We start from the raw sequence: 9,746 nt of genomic DNA, 5'->3' as shown, positions 1-9,746 counted from the left end.
TTGGTTCCCCCTGTGCAGCAGCTGTTACAATTTTTTGAGTCTATTGGACCCATAAATACACAGTAAAAACTGCTGGGTTAAAAATAACCCAATTCCTAACCCAGCGCTGGGTCATATATGGACGGACCCAACGCAGGGTTGTTTTAACTCAACTGGGTTGGGTTGAGGGTTTGACCCAGCACATTGGGTCATGGCAACTAACCAAACGTTGGGTTAAATTGACTCGTTTAAATTGACCCAAAATTGGGTTGAAACTCATAACCCAACATAAGGGTTATTGTACCACTATAGTTGGGTTAAAAATTTTTTTTTAAATTATTTTAAATTTCACTATATAAAAACAGGATTAAAAACCATATGAATTTAAAGCTTATTTTATTGCCACATGATACATATATGGAGCCAGCAGATTTCACTTACAAAAGTTACAAAACATAAGTTGTTTTAAAAGTATATATATGGTTAAATCACTTTAACTCATTTGGCTCCAGAAGTATCTGTTACTACACATTAGAAAATATTTCTTGTAAAAACTCAACGGAGTTTAAAACGTTAAAGCAAACTACAAGTAAAACTTTCAGCCATTAAACAAGGAGCATTTTTAACGACACTTTTAGCATTTTTTCTGTCTCCCTGCATGAGGACATACGGATTGTTACATTTTGTAGATGCGCCACCAGGTTTGTCCCAACCTGATGGAGAGAGAAAACAGAAAAAACAGGCCATTAGTGATGCATTTATTTAAACAGTAAACAATTTGAGCATGATTCAGAGTTGAAGAATGACTTACAGGCTGGATATCAATGAAGCCTTCTGAACATCCAGGTTGATGGGTCTGAATCTTCTCCCAAATGTGTAAGTAGGGAGGAGTACTGGCAGCAGCTCCAGGGCTACATCATCTTGTCTGTCTGGCAAACATAAGCTTGTGTTAAAAAGTTAAATGTTAAAAACAGTTTAGAAAGCATCTCTTGAGCTTCAATACCTTAAGGGAGAAAATTCATGTTGTTGAGAAAATGGCTGCTCCTTCCTCTACTTGGCCGTACAAAAGATCTTCGTTGAGAACAAGAGAGAGAAGACACAGAAACAGGCCTTTAGTCAATTTAAAGGTAAAGAGCTACATTCTCAAAAACTAATTTCTGACTGATTCTAATTCAACACAAAACCTCACTACTGAATGTGATGCACTTATTTAAACAATTTGAGCATAATTCAGAGATGAATGTTGACTTACAGGCTGGATATCAATGAAGCCTTCTGAACTTCCAGGTTGATGGGTCTGAAACTTCTCCCAAATGTGTAAGGTGGAGCAGGGAGGAGTACTAGCAGCAGCTGCAGGACTACATCTTCGTCTGTATCAAACATAAGCTAGTGTTAAAATGTTGCGGTAACTACAAAGCATGAAAACATTTTAGAGAACATTTCTTCTGAGCTTCAATACCTTGAGGGAGCAGACTCATGTTCTTCGCCATACAGAAGGTCTTCGTTGAGTACAAGGAGTTTGGGTTTCGCTTAATTCTCCTGAAGATCCTGGATGTAAAATTACAAAATCTATCAGAAAAGACAAAATCACAAATCAAACTTTAAGAATGACTGAATTCAATCTTATAGCTGTCTCCACTGCAAATGACTTGTAATTAGCCAGCAACTTCAAATGTTCAGAGTAATTTTTATGTTCCTAAAAATAAATATAGCACTTAATAAAATAAAATAACACATATAATTTAATTTAGAAGTAAAACTTAACTTAAACCCTAACTTAGTGCTGAATAACTTTCAGCACCATTAAATAAATGTATTTGTAATTAATAGTAACTAATAAAATTAGCAAACATTAGATAGTGTTATTTTTGCTTTTAACTAGTTGCCGAAAGCCAGCGGGAGTTTGAAAGCAATGTGCCGGGAGACGGTCGTTCTCTCTCGGCTTAACGAGCCTTAACGAGCCGCACCCGATGACAAAGCGGGCGAGAAGAGCCAGCGGCTGCAGGGGATCGGATAAGTCCGAGCATGTTTGTAATTGAGCTACATGTTAATAAGCCGAGCACATAATTCAGGTTTACACAACTAATTTATCGCAAAAGTTATTTTATTTTCAAAAAGCATAATATACCCACTTTATTAATAGCTCTGCTCGCTCTCCTCCGCGATTACTGTTGGTGGTGTCGCCTAAGCCCGCTGAGGATGCGCGCGCATATTGCACCCAGCGAAAATCGGGGGACAAACCGTCAACTATCATTCCTTTTAAAACTAAATCGATTTTTAAACATTTGAACATGTTAAGTTACGAACAAATATGATTGAGGTTATATTAAACAACTTCATTTAATTACTTGACAAATTGTGCCCTTCCCCTTCATCTTTGTTTCCCCAACAGCCGTGTTGTAGTAACACCGAAGCTCTTTGTCAGAGCAAGCTACCGTAATAAACATTTTAAATAACCATAAAAATAAATATCAAACATGTTTGAAAAAAATTCAATTTATTTATAAAATCCTATTCACGTTGAAACGTTATCTTCTTGTTACTTACCATGTCTTATTTCAAAGTAGAGAAGTCCGATATGCAACGTTCACAGTCTTGTTGAAAATGGAGGCTTGATAAGAGGGGCGTGGCTTCTTCCAAGTTTCGTCTTTAACCCAACCGATTGGTTAAATCTACCGAACCCCTGACCTAACAGAAGTGTTCAAGCTGTAAACCTCCGGTAAATTTCTGACCCAACTCTTGCGTTATGAATTTTGACCCAATATTTGGTCAAACTAACCCAACCTATGACCCAACAGCTTCAACCCAGAAATTGGATTATGAAAATAACTCAGCATTTTTTACTGTGTAGCATCACAATTTTAAAGGATTGAATCTGCCTTGCTTTCTTTGGTTCAATACTGATAATTAGCACAATATTTACTGCTCATGAATTTAACATCCAACAGTCCACATCCAGTATGCAAGTAGGATGCTTAAATTTTTCTATTAGTTTTAGATACTGAAATGTCTCTCCCCATGAGCAACAGTCTAAAGCAATGTGTAAAATACACATAAAGCAATCCAGACTTCTCAAAAATGCTGTGTAGTTGCATTTTATTCAAGTTGCAGTACATAACTTTAATAAAAAATGTTTTCTCCATATTTGTTAAAGCTGTCACGATGTCGTAGCAGTTTGTTATGAGACAGACAATCTGTGAAAACAATCACTCTCTTCCATCTGCTTCCTGAATTACAATTACTGGTTAAAGTAATGCACCATTCTGACCAAAACAGCCAATCAGAACTAGTAGGATGCTCTTAGCGCTGTGAATTAGCCTCATTCACTCACTGCTAAATGTGCCAATGGTGGAGAAACAACTTATCATTACAAGAAACCGTTTATCTGCCGTCACTGGTAGCTATGCTAACTAAACTGAGCATTCATAGTTTGAATCTGCACAGCTCTGTGCTATGGTAACTGCAGCACGGCACAAATCAAGGGAGAGGAAGGATGAGCAGCACCACATGAGATTGTGATTGACAGCACTAAAACTTTCCTGCCACTGACAGGTTGTTTCTAGCACTGGGAGAAGGCAGAGGAAATTGATTTTTCACAGATTACCTCTCATACCATACTGTCACAACATAATGACAGTTTTTAAAAATATGTGACAAAAATATTGATAAAAAAGTGACATATTGCAGCTTTAATTTCACTCAGTAGAGAACGGGTCAGGATGGACGTGGGTTACAGTGGCGGAGCTAGACTTTTAAAGTTGGGGGGGCCAAGAGGGGGCCAGGACTACCTCTGGGGGTGCAAAATTAAAAATGTGTGCGCGCACATCTATATATATATCTAGTTGAGATATATATATATATATATATATATATATATATATATACCCAGCTAGCAAGAAAATGTTCGCACGACGTCCGTGAACGTAGTCTGAAAGTCGGAACGTTGAATATTCGGACCTGACATTCAGCAAACGTTGTCTGAACATTCACTCTGAACATTCTTTCCCAATTAATTTTCTTTTTTTGCTGTCATTTTACTCGATTTAGTTTTTATATCTTTTTAAACTTTTATGACTGTTATTATTTTTAATCAATTTTTTATTTTTCCTTTCTTATACAAAGTGCATACTTCCGAATGTTGTTTGAACGTTCTTGAACGTCCTCCGGACGTTTTTATAAATGCTGCTTTAAAAAACTTTCAAAAAAACGGAGGCATTACAAAGAGTTTTATTTCTCCCTACAAAATACATTTTTAAGAACATATGAGGCATTATGATGAATACAAACGATTTATTAACTTACCTTCAAAGTTATTGTGAAGTTTTGACACATCCAGCTTAAATCCTTTGTTGTTGCTGGAGCATTTCAGGACGTCTGAATAATTCTATAGGCATCATTAATAGTCCTGCAGGACTGAGGAGCCACTGTTAACATACTGTTGCCTGTGCACTGGAAGCATTCGATGTGGCATAAAAATGCGGAAGTGCTAAAACGGAAGTCCATGGCATATACCCCATTCAAATAATGGTTATAAGTCCGATTTTTCTAATTTCCTTTCCTGCATAATCTACGCTGCATTTATTCAAACGTAATGTAAACATATCTCAAAGAAGAGTAATGCTTAAATAAAAGTCCAAGAAGTACTTCCATTTGGAAAATATGAATTTTCTGCAGAGTGACTTCCCACCTCGGATTTCTGCAGTTAAAAAGCAACGCAAGTGATGGGATCTACCTTGTACGGTACGGAGCCCTCCAGGGTACCATGGGGAATCTTTTTTCTTTTGCGTTCCCCCGCAAAAGGTTTTGCGTTCCCTCGCAATAATCTATTGATCTGTTCATGCGGCATAATTGAATACTGTAAGCCTTTACGGTGGCCGCTGTAATTTCTGCTTTAATACAAGCTTATGTACGTGTGACCTTGGGGACAGCTCTAAACCCTCTTTTTACCAAATCACACAGATAAGTTTGTAAAAATGGACAGAGGCACTACTGCAGATTACAAACAGTTTATTGAATTCACAAAGTTGAGCAAAAATAGTCACTTTATTTTATTTACCAAATGACCACTCTAAAAGTGGGAGTCTATGCTGGTCATGAGATCCTTAAAGCTGAAAAATAATTAAAACCCGATTAGATCAAATTAGACTGGGGGAGGAATAATAAAGAAAACACAAATACAACTAAATGCACCCGAGTGTTCCCCAACAAAAGCAAAACTCCCCTTCCACTAGTCTCAATCTAAATAAAACAGCCTAGGACCCAGGGACAGCATAGGTCCCAGTTTAAAACAAGCCAGGAGGCTATAATAGAAACTCCCTTTCCCTAAACAAAAGCAAAACAAGAAAAGTTCTTTTAATCAACAATAACCATCTAAAGTAAGTAAAGTAAAACAAAAAAATGAAATTGAAACAAATCAAAAACTGAAACAGTAGCAGGCCAACCTACACACAAAAGAAATCAAGTTAGACAATAACATTAAGCAGCCAGATAAATCATAAGAAACGGCTCTTACCTTCTCTAAAGTGAAACCAGTAAACGGCACTCTTGACGTCACTCTAAGTGCGTTTCCTATAACCATCAGTGGCGGAATCAGACATAAATTGTGTTGTTTTGATGTCTGACATTGAAGCCATGTTCCATCAGGTGCATGTGCCACAGGAAGATTCTGACCTATTAAGGTTCCTCTGGTGGCCTGGTGGTGATTTCAATCAGAGCATGCAGGAGTACCGCATGGGTGTTCATTTATTTGGAGCAACATCATCTCTGAGTTGTGCTAACTATGCCCTGCGGAAATGTGCAGAAGACAACAAAGCAGATTTTAGCCAGCAGGTGATTGACACTGTTAGAGATTTTTTGGTATTATCATTTTGTTATTACTTTAGTTCATATTCAGTCAAATGTTCAATTTAAAGTGTTCTTTTCATTCTGTGTGTATAAACTGACCTGGAGGCCCCATCTGCCTGTGTCTTCATGTGAAACAGTTAACTGTGTGTTTCTCAGACCTTAAATTACATTTCCACAGGTGCCTTCTTATCAACCAGAATACTCCCTATTTTAGAAACTGCCTGTGTGCAGTAATAAATTGTCTCTTACCTATCCTCCCTGTTTCTGCTTGATAATAAAAGACGAGCTGTAACCAATGGTCTTCAGAACGCTCAGTGAACGGCTTGGAGGAGCAGTTTGCTGAGTCTTCTCCATTTGCAAAAGCTTGGTCATAAAATTCATATACGTTGTCTGTGGTTCTTTTATTGAAGGTTCGAGAAAAATACCCATCAGACACCATTCTGTACAGTTTCTATGTGGATGACTTCCTTGCCTCAATAGGCACTGAAGAGGAAGCCATATCTCTTTACTCAGACCTCAGACTCATCTGCGCCAAAGGTGGCTTCCACTTTACAAAGTGGATAAGTAATAGCCGCAGCGTCCTGGCAGTAATACCTGAGGAGGAAAGAGCCAAAGAGGTTAAAAACCTAGATCTGGATTGTGACCTTTTGCCTGTTGAACGAGCATTAGGAGTATGGTATCTACAGTCAGATGCGTTTAAGTTCTGTATATCCATCCCAAACAGACCATTGACCCGAAGAGGGATCCTTTCCACTGTTAGCACCTTCTATGATCCCTTGGGATTCCTAGCTCCTGTCATTTTTATAGCTAAAAGAATCCTTCAAGACCTGTGTCAGAAGGGAATAGGTTGGGATGATGCTATTCCATCAGCCGTTTCTCAAGAGTGGAAAAGCTGGATGAAGGAATTGCAACTGTTAGACAACATCAGCATCAAGAGATGTTTGAAACCTACTGATTTTGGAAAAGCAACCACTGCTCAGTTGCACCATTTTGCAGATGCAAGTGAGAAGGGGTATGGTGTTGTTACCTACCTCCTGCTGCAGAACAGTCTCTACCAGATGCACAGTTCCTTTATAATGGGGAAGTCCAGGGTGACATCTCTAAAACCAGTCACCATTCTCCGTATGGAATTGCTGCAGCTGTGTTGGCAGTTCGCATGGACATACTGTGGAAAAGAGAACTAAGGCTACCTCTCCTAGATTCAGTGTTTTGGACAGACAGCACCTCTGTATTGAAATACCTCAATAACAAGAATTCCAGGTTCCATGTTTTTGTGGCAAACAGAGTGTCAGAGATTCTCAGGGCTTCTGGCGTCTCCCAATGGAGATATGTGAACACAACAAATAATCCAGCAGACCTTGCCTCCAGGGGTATGAAGGTAGAGCAATTTCTACATGACACTACATGGTTATATGGTCCTGCATTTCTTACACAGCCAGAGACAGATTGGCCTGTAAACCCAGAGAACTTACAGGAACTTCTACATGACGACCCTGAAGTCAAAGTGTCTGCTTCTGTTGGTGTTTCTCCCGCCAAGATGACGATCATTCTTTGGCTCTTTTGATTCATCGTGTTACATCCTGGACTCATCTTGTCAGAGTGATGGGTTGGATTTTAAGATTCAAAACATTGCTCTTGCATCACAAAAGAAACAAGACACATTTTCAACCTGCATCTGAAACAACCCAGTCTGAAAGTGCTCATCAGAGGGGTCAGCTACGTACTGGCTTTCTCTCATAGGGAGAGATCGAGGATGCTGAGATGCAGATAATCAAGTTTTGTCAGAAGAAAGATTTTCTGAAGAAATTTCCTGTCTCCAAAAAGGAGAGAACGTCAAACGAAGCAGTCACATATACAAGTTAAATCCTGTTCTGGTAGATGATGTGCTGCATGTTGGAGGACGTCTCAGCAGGGCTGTCATGTCTGAAGATTCCAAACATCCTATCATTGTTGCTAAAGATCTTCATATTGCTTATCTTATTCTCCAATATATCCATAAAGAGGTGGGTCATGGTGGTAGGAACCACATGCTCTCAAAGCTCCATCAGAAATATTGGATTCCTGGTTGAATTAGAAAGATTGATTAGAAAGATCATGTCAAGGTGTGTGATCTGCAGACAGCTTCATGGAGCTGCAGGCCAGCAACAAATGGCTGACCTACCTAAAAGCAGTGACACCTGAGAAGCCCCCCTTTAGTTTTGTTGGAGTGGACTATTTTGGTCCATTTGAAGTGAAGCGTGGGAGAAGTCTTGTGAAGAAATATGGAGTTATCTTCACATGTTTGGCAATCAGAGCAGTGCATATTGAGTTTGCCTGATCTCTTGGCACAGACTCTTTCATTAACGCTTTACGACGTTTCATTGCAAGGAGAGGCCAAATACAAGAGCTGCGGTCCGATAATGGTACCAACTTTGTGGGCGCAGAGCGCGAACTGAGACGAGCTATCGAAGATTGGAATCAGGAAAAGATCTTTGATGCGCTGACTCTGAAGGGAGTGAAATGGATCTTCAATCCTCCAGCTGGGTCACACCATGGTGGAGCATGGGAGAGATTGATCCGTTCCATCAGAAAAGTTCTTAATTCCACCCTGCAGACAGCATCTGGATGAGGAAAGACTTCAAACTGCTCTCTGTGAAGTGGAGTCAATCCTCAACAGTAGACCTATTACATTGGAATCCGCCGATCCAAATGATCTGGAAGCTCTAACACCAAACCATCTTCTCTTACTCAAGTCTCATCCAAGTTTGCCCCCGGGTTTATTCCAGAAAGATATTTATGCACGGAAACGATGGAGACAAGTCCAATACATATCTGATCTGTTCTGGAAGAGATGGATTAAAGAATATCTGCCTCAACTTCAACAGCGCCAAAAGTGGATGAAGATTAAACGTAACTTTGTTCCTGGAGATGGAGATGTAGCCCATCTCCATCCTGGATCCACGAGGTGGATCCAGGAACCACCTCGTGGTTTCTGGATCATTGGTAGAATCACAGAAACTGTGCCAGATAAAAATGGACTTGTACGTCGGGTCTGGATTAAGACCCCAACCAGCTGCTTATGCAAACCCATCATGAAAATATGTCTTCTTCAGGAGACCTTTGATCAATGACGATAACATATTTGACTTGACTTTACCATAACTAGATGTACATCACAGACTGACTATTTAGGCTAAATGCTGGTAACCTCTGGCCTATGACTGACCGACTATGGATGGACTATTTTGAAGAAAAGAAGAAATGATTGTTTGACTATTTGCAAATGACTTTCATGTACTGTTTAAATGTGTTATGTTATCTTGTTGTGTGTTTTGATGTAGTGTATATCTTAGGTTATGTTGTTGTATGAGTAATTATTACTGTGTAATGATGTAATAATTAGGGGCCGGAATGTTGTGGATAGGGGTAATGTGGGATCACATGGTGTTATTAGTGATTGTAGATCACCTGTTGCTCACCTGGTGACTTCAGTGAGTGGGTGATAGGGGAGGTATACTCTTTGCTGACCGCTATGTTTTGTCTTTGATCACTGTTTAATTCTACGGATCCGTTTTTATGCTGCTTTTGAACACTGTTTTCCTTTGGATATTGACAATAAAATCATTGCAACTGCAGCTTGGATTTACGTTTTGATTAGCTAGCGCGTCAACAACCACTTCCCTACTCAGCCGCTCGGCGACTTTGTTTGGCAGTCGCTAATAAAATGCACTGAAGTCTTATTTAAGTTTGGGTGTTTAGCTTATTAATTGTATTGTTAGAAGGAATTGTTTGCACAGACACTTTTTATTAAACTGTGGCAATAGCAACAGTATAGTTCATTTCTATTACTACTATAAGTTTCAGGCTCAGGATTTTTTTTTTATTTTACTTTAAGCCCTGTAAGGGTTCAAGTGCGCAGGTTACATGCAGGCAAAAATTTTACA

The 9,746-nt window shown here is 39.2% G+C and overlaps 1 long non-coding RNA gene across 2 annotated transcripts; it reads right to left on the bottom strand.

The window, feature by feature from the left end:
* Positions 1–591: 591 nt before the first annotated feature.
* Positions 592–2,699, bottom strand: LOC103465660 (uncharacterized). Of its 2 annotated transcripts, none has more exons than XR_014087738.1 (6): positions 2,527–2,699; positions 1,439–1,527; positions 1,232–1,349; positions 983–1,050; positions 791–908; positions 592–692 (listed from the first exon to the last, which is right to left on the bottom strand). It is a non-coding gene; the product is annotated as an uncharacterized LOC103465660 (long non-coding RNA). The 2 variants fall into 2 exon arrangements; XR_014087739.1 differs by having other exon boundaries at positions 791–904.
* Positions 2,700–9,746: the final 7,047 nt, after the last annotated feature.

Source organism: Poecilia reticulata, chromosome 6 (assembly GCF_904066995.2).
Source record: "Poecilia reticulata chromosome 6, P_reticulata-male-v2, whole genome shotgun sequence".
NCBI lineage: Eukaryota > Metazoa > Chordata > Actinopteri > Cyprinodontiformes > Poeciliidae > Poecilia > Poecilia reticulata.
Note: the sequence above shows the minus strand (reverse complement) of the source record. Positions and strands in the feature narration are given on the sequence as shown.